The sequence below is a fragment of the Homarus americanus genome, unplaced genomic scaffold, assembly GCF_018991925.1.
Source record: "Homarus americanus isolate GMGI-L3 unplaced genomic scaffold, GMGI_Hamer_2.0 scaffold16894, whole genome shotgun sequence".
NCBI lineage: Eukaryota > Metazoa > Arthropoda > Malacostraca > Decapoda > Nephropidae > Homarus > Homarus americanus.
Window position 1 is genome coordinate 375,915 of NW_024746541.1, and position 10,007 is coordinate 385,921.

A 10,007-nucleotide genomic window follows, 5' to 3' on the forward strand; every position below is an offset into this window, starting at 1 on the left:
GGTGGGGTGGGTCACATGCAGGGGTGAAGGACAGAGACAAGTGCGATGACTCACTAAGTGTTGACTCAGCGCTTGCGTGTGTGCCTGGTGCCTGCGTGCCTGTCCTGGCGTGTACCCCCTGCACCTGCCCCTGCGTGTGCGTGTACCTGTCCCTGCGTGTACCTGTACCTGCGTGTACCTGCCCTGCGTGTACCTGTCCTGCGTGTACCTGTCCCTGTACTGCCGCACCTGTGTACCTGCCCTGCGTGTACCCTCGTCGTCGCAGTGGTGAGGAGTGGGTGGAGGAGGAGGGTTATTCTACACATTCTTCCTCTTTCCTCCTCCTTTATATATCTCTTCCTGCCTCCTGAGCACACTTCCTCCACCAGACACAGTCACTGAACACTGTCCTCCTCCACACGACCTTTCGATATGATAATATGTGTGTGTGTGTGTGTGTGTGTGTGTGTGTGTGTGTGTGTGTGTGTGTGTGTGTGTGTGTGTGTAAAATAATAACAATAATTAACGGTTTATTGAAAGAGCATGGCAGCCATAATCTTTTTCTTTTCGCAGATTAAACTAAGTATTGGAGTGATGGCAATGGGTCGTAGCTCATTTAAAGATTGCGGGCTGGTTGACTTGGGCAGTGGTGACACATATGAGGTCTTCCAGTCCGCTGGGCATCTTGCTTGGCTGAGGGAAGCATTGATGATGGAGCAGAGGGGTTTAGCTAGTTCCGGGAAAAACTCCATGTAGAATTTCATCGGTAAGTCAATGGGGTTGGTAGAACGCTTTAACTTCAGCTTGTCCAGACTTTTGCTATTTCAAATTCTTCTAAGTCAGTGGGAAAGGGGGCTGGTAGGTAAGCAGGGAGACTGGTTGTGTCAAGCCAGGGGAGAGTGTCTGGCATATAGTTACAAAATAAATGTTTGATTGCTCAGCTGCGCCACCATTAATGACATGGCTAAAGAATGGGAGAGCGGTATGTCTTATTGTTTAGTCCACAGAGTTCTTTAAGCTTACCGTACCATAACCGAAGAGCAAACGTAATGCTGGTGGGTAACTGAAAAGGTACAAGAATAGTCGTAAGACAAACCTGAAAAAGTGTCAAGTCGACCCCCTCACCTGGGAGACGGTTATTACACACGTAACGCTTGGAGGAGCACCACACGAGAAGGTGTAATTACTTTCGAGTTAGCCTGACTGCAAACCTAGGCAGACGAGCGCCAACACCGGAAAGACGCTGCTGCCTGTAGCAGTTAAAAGTGAAGCTTTAGGTGAAAATGAAATGCCAGGCCAGTGGTCGGTTGCTTGGTCGTACGTAGCTCAGTCTCCCGCAGTCCGCCTCAGTGCTGCTCACATGACACGTACATTCTCGTTCAAGATTCTTCGAACACTGCTGGAGACAGTTGGCAACTCAAGGCCGTTTGTTTACTATATTACGTAGTATAATATAATACGAAACAACAAAGCTCAACCATTAATTAAGCAACGGGGAACTAAATAACTAATCACTGATCTCTCTTACATTCATTCATAATTTTTACTATGTACTATAGAAAACAAACAACCTTGTATTGGCAGGTGTCTCCAGCAGTGTTACATACATAAGAAAATAAGGAGTCTGCAATAGGCCGGTTGGCCTGTGCATGGCAGCTCCTGTCGAGAGTTAATACCACTCTCTATCATCCATGAATCTATCTAGCCTCCTTTTGAAACTTTCCAGAGTTCCCGCACTTACTACAAAGTTGGTAAGCTTGTTCCACTCGTCCACCACCCTATTTGTGAACCAGTTCCTTCCTATCTCCCTCCTAAACCTAAATTTATCCAACTTGAATCCGTTGCTCCGAGTCCTATCCTGCTCGGATATTATAAGAACTTTATCTATATCCCCTTTATTGATTCCTTTCACCCACTTAAATACTTCTATCATATCTCCCCGCACCCTTCGTCTTTCTAGGGAATGCAAGTTAAGTTTCTTTAACCTATCCTGATATGGAAGGTTTCTAAGTCCCGGAATCATTTTCGTCATTCTTCGCTGCACTCGCGGACTGCGGAGGCTCGGAGCTACGGCCAAGCAACCAACCGCTACCCGCCGCTGTCTGAATGAGTCGTACGTCTGGCATTTCATTTTTACCTAACACTTCACTTTTAACTGCTACACCGGTCCTGTGTCACCTCAGAACTCACCAACCTTGGTGACATCCCTCATAACTCATATCATTGTATCACAGCTGGATGATCGTCATACTCGATTCAGAGTGACAGCAAAGTAGTAGTAGATGTGTATGTGTGTGTGTGTGTGTGTGTACAGGGTATAACGTGTGTGTGTGTGTGTGTGTGTGTGTGTGTGCAGTGATGGGTATAACGTGTGTGTGTGTGTGTGTACAGGTATAACGTGTGTGTGTGTGAACAGGGTATAACGTGTGTGTGTGTGTGTGTGTGTGTGGTACGTGTGTGTGTGTGTGTGTGTGAACAGGGTATAACGTGTGTGTGTGTGTGAACAGATTTATAACGTGTGTGTGTGTGTGTGTGAACAGGGTATAACGTGTGTGTGTGTGTGTGTACAGGGTATAACGTGTGTGTGTGTGTGTGTACAGGGTATAACGTGTGTGTGTGTGTACAGGGTATAACGTGTGTGTGTGTGTGTGTGTGTACAGGGTATAACGTGTGTGTGTGTGTGTGAACAGGGTATAACGATGATATTGTGTGTGTGTGTACAGGGTATAACGTGTGTGTGTGTGGCAGGGTATAACGTGTGTGTGTGTGTACAGGGTATAACGTGTGTGTGTGTGTACAGGGTATAACGTGTGTGTGTGTGTACAGGGTATAACGTGTGTGTGTGTACAGGGTATTACGTGTGTGTGTGTACAGGGTATAACGTGTGTGTGTGTACAGTATAACGTGTGTGTGTGTGTGTACAGGGTATAACGCGTGTGTGTCTGTATAGCGTATACCATGTGTGTAGTAATAATAATAATAATAAACGGTTTATTAATAGAGTTGCAGCCGGTGGCTGAAAATATACAGACTTACATTTGATTTAGACATAATGATATAATATGCATTGAATACATTTACAGGGCTGTACAGTACATAAATCAGGAGTTGTTTATTATTTTAACAATAGATGGGATGGTGCTGTGTGTGTGTGTGTGAGTACAGGGTATAACCTGTGTGTGTTTATAGTGTACAGCGTATACCATGTGCGTGTGTGTACAGGGTATAACGCGCGCTCGTGTGTGTGTGTGCGCACGACCTTTGTTATTGACTGCAGCTGTCGGCCAACGGCTGGTGAGAGGGTGAGGGTGTTGTGTTGTCCCAGTAACTCTTCCCTCCCTCCCTCCCTCCCTTCCAGTACTATATTATTATTATTATTATTATTATTATTATTATTATTAATTAACATAAGAAAATAAGAATGGAGGAAACTGCAGCGGACCTATTGACCCATACTGAGCAGTCCCATTTACACCCAACCTCTATATCCGTCCAACCTGTGTTTGAAGCTATCCAGCGTGTTTGAGTTAATGATGATGTTTGGTAACTTGTTCCATTCATCCACTACTCTATTTCCAAACCAATGTTTACCTATCTCGCGCCTAAATCTAAAGTTGTCTAATTTAAAACCATTGTTACGAGTTCGCTCCTGGTTGGACAGTTTGAGTATCTTTGTAATGTCCCCTTTGTTCAGCCCTGACTTCCATTTATACACCTCTATCATATCGCCCCACACTCTACGTCTCTTAAGGGAGTGCAAATTAAGATGCTTTAACCTGTCTCTGTACTCAAGGTTCCTAACACTCCTTTGTATGAACCCAAGTACTTTATTAGCCTTGTTTTGATGAAATACACAACGTTGTCTTGGTTTAAGATTCCTACTTATCATTACTCCTAAATCTTTTTCACGGCCGGATTTCTCTATAACATCGTTGTTCATCTTGTTCCTGTTTAAATCTAGACTAAGTAATTATTATTATTTTATTTTTATTATTGTAACTCCTGTTTGTAAGCAATTTTCTCTTTAGATATGAAAGTGTGGCCATGATGGTGTAGTGTGGCCATGTAGTGTGGCCAGGATCGTGCTGTGACCTGGTGACCTCAGCTTGTGTTAGAGGCGTGACATAACATAATGTACACATTACAGAAGGGGGAGGGGGGGGGGGAGTGAGAGACGGGAGGAGAGGGAGATGGCTGTGAGGAATTAGGTTAAAGTTAGACTTGTTTCTTGTAATGGACGAAGTTACTGTGGGATGTAAGGGGAGGGTCTCTCTCTCACTGTTATCTCTCTCTCTCTCTCTCTCTCTCTCTCTCTCTCTCTCTCCGTCTTTCTTTATCTCTCTGGCACACCATATTAGCTGTTGTTAGGTTAGGACGTCACAGGGTGAGTGAGGAGGGAGGCAGGGAAGTGTGTGGTCACCAGGCCCTGGGATGTGGTTAGGTTAGGTTTGTGCCTCCTCCTACCCTTCCACCTCCTCCTGTTCCACCTCCTCCTCCTCTTCTTCCACCTCCTCCTCCTGTTTCAGCTCGTGCAATATACAGTATCAATAACTTCCTACTACTACTTTGCTGTCACTCGGAATCGAGTATGACGATCCTTTATTAAGGATGTCACCTAGGTTGGTGAGGTCTGAGGTGACTCAAGAGGCCGATACGGGACCAGCAGCTGTTCACAGATGTTGCATATGTGAGGGGCTACATTTAGTGCGGGAGAGGCGGAGGCAGCGTCTTCTCGGCGCTGGCACTTGTCTGCCTCGGTATGCAGTCGGGCGAACTCGAAAGTATTGACACCGTCTCGTGTGGTGCTCCTCCAAGTGTTACGGTGTGGAGTGATCGTCTCCCAGGTGAGGGGGTCGATTTGGCACTTTTTCAGGTTTGTTTTAAGACTATCCTTATACTTTTTGAGTTTTTCGTCAGCGTTATGTTTACTATTCGTTAGGTGACTGTAAAGTAGCTGCTTTGGCAGTCTACTGTCGTCCATGTGGGTAACATGGCCAGTCCAGCGTAATTGTTCATGGATAGTGGTAGCCTCGATGCTCCTACAGTTGGTGTCAGCGAGAATACTGGCATTTGTTCTCTTGTCTTCCCAGTGAATTCAGAGGATGGAACGTAGACTACGGTGGTGAAAGTTTTCAAGTGCCTTGAGGTGCCTCCTGTATGTGACCCATGTCTCGCTGCCATATAGCAGGGTAGGGAGGACCGCTGCTCGATATATGCGCAACTTTGTAGATAATTTCAGTTCCATACAGGTGATAACACGAGTATGGAGTCTGCCAATGACTTTAGATGCACATCTGATCCGATGTTGAATCTCTTCATTGATATCCGCAGTGGTGGACAGGCGGGAGCCAAGATACTGAAGTGGGTAACATTAGAGAGGGTAGTACCGTTAAGTTGGATTGATGATGGAGGTGTGGCTGAACCAGGGGCAGGCTGAAAGAGAATCTTAGTCTTACGTACATTCACCTCAAGGCCAAAGTGTGCATACTCATCTGCATAGGTGTTTAGGATCTCGTGTAGGTCGTGTTCAGTGTGAGCGACAACGGTTAGGTCGTATGCATTCTGAAGTTCAGTAATGGAAGCTGCTGACACCATTGTTCCTGCCTGAGTCGTCTTTGAAAAAACCCTTCATCCGGTACTCGATGTCCACCCCACAGGGTAAATTGGCACTGGCACGAGTTAGAAAGGCAGCCAAGAGAGTTGGTGCCAGTACACATCCTTGTTTTACCCCTGTTTGGATGGGGAAGAACTCAGACCGGGTGCCATTTTGCAGGACACTGCGGTTCATGCCATCATGGATTTGCCTCACAATGGCGATGAATTTTGGTGGGCAGCCAAAACAGCTGAGGGTCCACCAGAGGGCTTCCTGTTGACCGTGTCGAAGGCCTTGGTTAGGTCGATGAAGGCCATGTACAGCTCACAACGCTGTTCTCTGCACTTTTCCTGTATCTGGCAGGCAGCAAAGATTATATCAATGGTGCCATGTGATGGCTTAAAGGCACACTGAGATTCTGGGAAAAAATTTTCCGCCTCAGGAAAAAGTATGTTTAGGAGGACTCGGGCGATAATCTTGCCAGCTACGGACAGCAGTGAGATCCCACGGTAGTTGCCACAGTCTGACCGGTCTCCCTTGTTCTTAGAAATATTGACGCTGGAGGCGTCTTTAAGAGCTTGGGGGATTTCCTCCTTTACCCATATATTCTCCAGGAGAGAGTGGAGACGGCTGGTAAGCAGAGGTCCTCCTGCTTTATACACCTCGGCTGGGATTCCACCACCCTCTGTGGCTTTGTTATTTTTCATCTGTTTGTTGGCAGTAGCTACCTCATCCAGGGGTGGAGGATAGCTGAGGTGGTCAGCTCTGGATGCTGAGGGGCCTGCTGGGTAGTCTGGACATCCACATCGGTGTTTTGGTTGAGCAGCTAATTGTAGTGCTCTTTCCAGCCCTAAAGGATGCCTTCATTCGTCTTTAATTAGGGAGGTACCAACGGATGAGTGGAGGGGGGCTGTACCATGAGTGACTGCCCCATAAAATGTTTTAGTGGAATTGAAAGGCATGTGCTACCACTGGCTCTTCCAGATGCCTAGTGTTAAAACCTCTTCTGAAGGCTTGATGCCTTCGCCGTTTTGGGTCGATTTGAAGTGAGAGCTTGTCTCTGACGAGCCAATGATCAGTGTCACAGTGGTCTGAGCCACGCATGGCTCGGGTGATGAGGACATCTCGGCGATCTCTTTCTCTGACAATGATGTAGTTAATCAGATGCCAGTGTTTGGATCGTGGGTGTTGCCACGAGCCCTTGAACTTGTCAGCCTGCCTAAACAAGGTATTGGTGATAGTGAGGTTGTGTGCAGCACACTTGTTGAGGAGGAGTAGGCCGTTGGGATTACACTTGCCTAGTCCATTTCTCCCTATGGTTCCCTGCCAAATGTAAGCATCTCTGCCAACTCTGGCATTGAAGTCACCAGGAGCACAACCTTATCTTCTCTGGGGATAGAGGTTAGCACTCTGTCGAGGTCGGCGTCAAAGGCCTCCTTGATGTCATCCTCTGCATCCAGTATTGGGGCATAACCTAACGTAAGCTAATATTACCTGACCTAACCTAACCTTTGGGAGTTATGGCGGGAAATATGGTATGGGTCCTTCAATGATGTTAACCCTGGCTCGGTCGGAAACGAATGACTGACCGAAGGAATTGTTGACTCTACGTTGGCAACACTCTTGTTTGGGTCGGGGGGCGCCATTGTGGGGTCTCTCTCTCTCTCTCTCTCTTATCCTGGAGGTGGAAGGTAATTTTATCCGAAATTAATAACTAATGACTGAGGGAGGGGGGGGGGAGAGTTGCTTCGCCTGGTTAGAGTTCATGAAGCCCTGAGACTGACGAATTAAATTTGTACCTAGTGAGAGAGAGATATTGAGAAAGAACAGTTAATTGTGTGTGTATGCTAGAGGGAGACAGAGAGAGAGAGAGAGAGAGAGACAGTATACACCTTAGCCTTTGTAATTAATTAAGGTAGGGGTCGTAATTAGCCCTACCTGCTGAGTACAGTATGTGATTACAGGTTGACTCACCCAAGACATGAGTACCTGATGATGATTACTACTACTACTACTACTACTACTACTACTACTACTACTACTACTACTACTACTACTACTACTACTACTACTACTACTACTAATAATAATAATAATAGTGAGATCTTTATATAATGTGTTTATTATGGGGAAGGGAGGAAGGGAGGGAAGATAAGAGAGGAGAGGAGGGAAGGGAAGAGGAGAGGAGGGGAGGGAAGACAGGAGAGGAAGGGAGGGAAGAGAGGAGGAGAGGAAGAGACCTTTACCTCTTAGAACGTCACCAACACTATTTTCTTATTCTTTACAGGTAAGTGTTGATGACATTCTTGAAGTGACAGCAGTGTTATGGTGAGTTATAGTGAGTTATATGGAGTTATAGTGAGTTATGGTGAGTTATAGGGAGTTATAGGGAGTTATTGTGAGTTATAGGGAGTTTTTGTGAGTTATAGGGAGTTTTTGTGAATTATAGGGAGTTATTGTGAATTATAGGGAGTTATTGTGAGTTAAAGGGAGTTATAGAGAGTTATAGGGAATTATTGTGAGTTATAGGGTTATTGTGAGTTATAGGGAGTTATGGTGAGTTATGGTGAGTTACAGTGAGTTATGGTGAGTTATAGTTATTTATGGTGTTATAGGGAGTTTTTGTGAATTATAGGGAGTTATTGTGAGTTATAGGGAGTTATTGTGAGTTATAGGGAGTTATAGGGAGTTATAGGGAGTTATAGGGAGTTATGGTGAGTTATTGTGAGTTATAGGGTTGTGAGTTATAGGGAGTTATGGTGAGTTATGGTGAGTTACAGTGAGTTATGGTGAGTTATAGTTATTTATGGTGTTATAGGAGTTTTTGGAATTATAGGAGTTATTAGGAGTTATAGGGAGTTATTGTGAGTTATAGGGAGTTATAGGAGGGAGTTATAGGTGGTGTGGTAGGTAGTTATTGTGAGTTATGTGAATTGTGGATAATTCTGTACAGTCTATAGTGAATTAGATACAGTGTGTGGAGATTATGTATATGTAAAATACAATCATCAGTTTTGGTCGATGATTATTGAGACCTGGCGTAACGTTGCAACATCCTCACAGTACAGTCACTTGAGCAACACGCGCACTGGTAATGTACTGGAGTGCACGGTGGGCGGGCCAGAATAATGCTGTTTTTCCCGCCACGCCTCACCAAGCAGCTGAAGGTGGATTGCTTCGTAACGTGGTTGTAAATAACTTTATTATGATTATGTTGTAGACTGCGGCAATTTCAGAAACATAAGTAATTAGTTGTAGCTGTTTGGACCCGACCCAGAAGACCTGGATGTGGTGAGGCAGCTGTGACGCGCGTTATCTCAACTGTCATGGGTTTGAGTCTAGCTGGCCCAGACACACGTGGGGTCTTATCATCACCAAACATGACAGGTGTTCCTCCAGGCACTACACTCTTCGCTAGCGCCAGACAAACACTATTCAGAAGCAAGTATACACAGAACGCACCAACCAATCGTAGTAAACTGTTGATGACCAGACAGAGGGAGAAACATCAACGTCTATTTAACAAATTATATTCAGCTTCGGTCATCTTGTTTGTTCATGTATACCAAAGATCAGCTGATTGACCGTTCAGTACACCGCATCCTCTAACGGCGTAACATGCGGTACAGCCTGCTAACGCCGGGGTCAGATAGTACAACGCGTCTGACGAGATACGATCTTAGAGTTGTTCTACGACTGATAGTTGGTAATAATGGACTTACTACTGTACTCCTGCTATGCCAACACATTTATACCAACAATGAACGATGGTCGGATCACCTTAATAATTATAAGAATGAATAGTGTAACTGGCTACCCTGTACAGGCCTGCCAACTGTACGCGCGGTACACAGTGCTGCGTCGGGTGGGTCAACGTTTCTGCCTTTACGTGCTTCTTAGACGGTACAGGAGATATAAGCAATAATAGCCTGAAAGTTATTTGGATAAAAAGTGAACTAGTTTTACTTGTTCGTACTTATGGGGTTGTCATCATACTCGAGACTAAATAGGGTAGGACAGGTTAGCACAGATAGGTTTGGTTAATTACGATTAATCACCACTAGCCAATCAGGTGTTTTACTTTAGTTTCACCAGGTAAGTGGCCCTTACCTGTCCACTACCCCACTGCTGAGTAGTGAAACTTCTCACCTGTGTGTGTGTGTGGCTTCCTCCTCCTCCTCCTCCTCTTCACACCGCAACATAACTTACCTTCTACACCTCCAATCGATCCCCCCTCCTTCCCTTCCCATCCTCCTCACCATCCTCTTCCTCTTCATCTCCCCCACCTGCTTCTTTTACCTTCCTCCCTTCCAGCCCTCCTTTCCCCTCCATATGGCGGAAGTGTGAGGTGGTTAGGTTAGTGACCGGAAACAACGTAAGCCGAGAGAAAAGCCTTGTGTGTGATAGCAATACGTAACTGAACGAAGTACAACAG